The following is a 4,259-nucleotide window of genomic DNA, read 5'->3' as shown; positions in this document are numbered from 1 at the left end:
GATGGGAACTGCAGGAGGGCATCGAAATAGATGAAATTCCAGCGCTGAAGGTGTTAAATGCAAGCGAGTGCAATTTACATCATCGATTTTATTAGCCAGCAGCGTTTATAATTCAATTAAAGTGAAATAGACAATTTACATTCGTCAGTTGGCGCTGCCATACCATTCCACTTCCCATCGTTCCGTTCCCCATTAATTCCGCATATTCCATGGCCAAATCGGTGGCGGTTAATTGCCACATTTTGCTGATGTTTATTGAATATTATTATGATGTTTATGGCTTTTGGCTGTTATTGTCATGCTGACAAATTAGTTTCACACTTTGCCGGCCAACGCCAACGCCTCAGGCCGAACACCCACTCCATTCCCATTCCATTCCCGCATCCACAATCCACGTCCATCTGGGCATCCAATCCCAATCCGGGGCTTTCATTCATGACCACTCTATGCCGGTTCGGTTCAGATCGGTTCATTTCATTCCGCTTTTAACTGTCCGCCCACCGTCTTTGGTTTTGTAGTACACACTAAAAAAATCTTAAATATTGAATTTAAAAAAATCGCTTAGAAAAGGTTATTCGATAAAAAAGCACTCCCTAACCATTTAAGTATGCAACACATTTTGTAATAAATCCTTGTCAATCAAGTATATTATTTATGTTTAATCTGTTATTTTATAAATAAATATTAATCAAATAAAATTGGTTTTCTTTCTGTGCATTTATTTTCATTTTCAGAGTTGGTACCGAACACTAAACACTGAAATCTGAAAACTTGAAACTGGAACGGAGCGTTCCACTTTTGGCCGGACCGCCTGCATTTATAATTAGTTCCAAATTTGTCGACGCCATGATTTGTTTTGGCCCCTTTTTATGGACATGTCCAGGTTCCACGTCCAAATTGGTTTTTAATTCATAAAAATGAAAATTTCGTCTGTCTTTATTTTTCGTCTTTCTTGTTTTTATTATGTCAGATCGCGTGGCCACAAAAATAATCAACAATCAACACAGCAGCATTTCAAACATTCGATGGATGGTTCGAATTGGAGCGTGGCATTTGGAGAATTTTGGGTTCGTGTTAATTTTACGCAGAAATCTCTGGCATGCTAATCGAATCGGTTCCACAATTGTTGGCTTTTGGCTATTCTGTTTATTTCCGATGCGAACCTGTTCATTTGAAAACCAATTGGTTGTGAGATCAGAAGTGCTCTTTTTTTTGTCCTGCCAAGAGATTTGGCCATTTATTCAAGATCAAGTTACTGGAAATTCCTTAAAAGAATTTTAAGTTTAATAAATCATCAGTTTATTACAAATAATTAAAATTGACTAAGCCAGCCTGAGTTTCTTGATTGAAGATACTTTAATAAATAGTCTTCGAAGCCACCATAAGCATATTATTGAACAACCCTACCCAGAATAACCCAAATAACCCAAGCTGATCTGGGTTGCGGAGCTTGTTGAGGCAATTAGTCGGCGACACGAGTGCCAACATGATTTGACCCCTTCGGAGCATATTTGTATGCAATCAGTTAACAATCAGCGATGGCTGTTGCAAAGGCGATCCGTGAGATACGAGATACATACGACCATGATACGGGGGCAGATACAAGATACTGATGGTGGGAGTGACACAAATAAATTAGGGTAAATTGGAACGTGGGTAGAATGGGTATCTGGAGGTGGAAAAGCCAGGATTTTGATATTAATGCGAATTTAAATAATAATAATCTTATCTTTATTCACGTGTATATATAGTTATAAAGCGATTATTGATAAGCGATAAGTACATAAAACCAGTTATCAAATTTCTTGACATGAAACTCCATAAATTCTATCTATTTGATATACCGATTATAATGTCGTTCGATTTGTTGCTATTTCCATTTCAGTTAATTCCATTTTAATGATCTTGCATTGCCTGATATATGGATCAGCTTGTGGAGCAATTGCAGTGCTGATAGATGAAGTCATCGCCTGTCTTAGAGGCGATTTCTCTAACGTTTCCTATATCTGTCCGCTGTATAAGTGCGGTTGTATCTGACAGATATGCGATTTGGATTTGGACCAGGCTCGATTCCAGCTCGGCAATTGGAAAATACCTGCCAGCCTTGCGTGATCTTGTGTTGCCCGAGACTTGGATCCGATAATCTCTATCTCTGTTTCGTGGACAGGGAAATCGGATTGTACACTGAGAAGTAAAAAGGGTATTTCCACAGCTTGTAAAATGATTAGGTAAAATATGGGAGAAGAGGAAAAACAAAAAACTTTGGAGAGATTTTTATTTTATATAGAACCTCTGATATATTTGCATGTATTTCAATCACAGTGTACTCGTTTCATTATCTATTTGAGCTCATAATCGACTCGAATCGGCAATCGGGAGCCATAAAAGTGTATCGCAAAGTCGTGGCCGGGCTATTGAGAGGTGAACTGATTTCAGTGAGTGCGGTGCAGTGACAGCTGCAATCAAAACAAAGTTAGGCAAACGTTTATTCACATTGTATATCAATAAAGTTTTACACATGCTTTGCATATTTGCGGCAATTACCCGCGCCACTGCGAATGAAAATCAGACAGCGGCGGATAATTGATGATTATGAGTGTGACTACGAGTGCGATTGTGAGTGCATATGAATGCATAAGGCTGTGAGTGCGAATGCGAATGGTTAAATGTCGTGAGCGTGTTCGTTGTGACACATAAATAAGCGAGTGCAGATATCAGATCTGCGGTGGCTTACTATGGATATTATGGTGTGTGATGGGGGGCTTATCGCCGATCCGAAGGGTTTGGCTCGACCAGCTCAATTAATTGATAGCGCCAAAATGCAAATGCCAGTTCCCAGATGGAAACGCCGCGATCGATATCATGGCCCAAAGATAATGTCAACACGAAGCGCGGAACGCCAAACGCCAACGCCAGAACTCGGATTTTCCAAGTCCCATGACGGATGCTGCAGATTCGGATCTCCTCCGGCGGCTTTCGGTAGCTGCCACACCCACAGCCACCACCTATCACCTCCCACCACCCACCCACACACGTACACGGCGAGAAAGATTAGCATATTTTCCAGCATCAAGATTAAATTACTGAGATCTCCAAGGAACTTTTGGCTTACTACACTGGTCAAACAATACTCTTTAACATTTTATTAAAATTTTTTTTTTTATATTTAGCTAAATTCATTATAAAAGTAACGAGGTATGTTTCTTTTTTTAAGGCTTATGCCATAATAAAAATCTCTAAAAAAGGAAGATTCCATTTAAATATTTTATAAAGATGAATAAAATATTTATCATAAAAACATACAATTTACAACTCTGGCCATAAAAATGTATCTCGTAAATCACACTATATTTTTAAAATGTTTTAAATTTCTGGTGTACCATTTTAGAGCTCTTCTAAAAATATAAGCAAATACGAAAGTAAGCTGAAGGTATTTTTCTAAGTGCACCAAAGCCAGAGTCACAGGGCCGATTGTCGTGCCACTGGGCCGCGCCCCTCGACAGTTCAAAAACGGCAATGGCTAAAGTATATTCATTTGTTTGCCAATCAGCCTGTCAATAATTGTCAACAAGGTGTGACTATGCCAATATTTAATTATTCGATTTCATTCAAAGGCAACAACATCAACTGCAGTGGCAACAACTTGGTATTCGAATAGGCTGCCAACTGATTTTCCTCCTCCAATCTGCTGGGAATCGAATGTTGATCAAATTTTTCGAAAAATCCCAGCCAAAAAGACCATTAAAAATTATAGTTCGTCATTCCAAAAAGTTCATGAAATATTGGATACATATTATATTATTCCCTGCTCTTTAAAAAACCGCAAAGTAGTCTATATTTCTGTTGACAATTTTAAAATTTCAATTTTTTTTAATAAGGAAAGATTCTGAAAATAGCATAAGATAATGAAACATTCCATTGTAGCCCAAGTAAATAAAAAGATACTTTGTCTGGCACTTTAATTAAAAGATTAACCGGAAATTTAAAAAAAATTTGCGCATATGAAACGCCCAAGATCGCCAATGGCACAGTCCGAAATTAGGCATTTGACAATCATCATTCCGGGCCATGAAAGCCATTTGGATAATTTGGTGTGTCGGTTATAAAAACCGAGATATAATTGCTCTACAATATAGTTTATAGTTATAATTGTGTCTGAGTGTCTGCCGCAAATTGCCATTTCGAAAATTGAGTTGCCTAATAGGAGAAGATCGAAGAAATAAAGACCGCTGGCCCACAGATCAGTAAAACGAGCAGAA

This window comes from Drosophila suzukii, chromosome X, assembly GCF_043229965.1.
Source record: "Drosophila suzukii chromosome X, CBGP_Dsuzu_IsoJpt1.0, whole genome shotgun sequence".
NCBI lineage: Eukaryota > Metazoa > Arthropoda > Insecta > Diptera > Drosophilidae > Drosophila > Drosophila suzukii.
The sequence above is the reverse complement of the archived record's forward strand: the minus strand, read 5'-3'. Positions refer to the sequence as shown.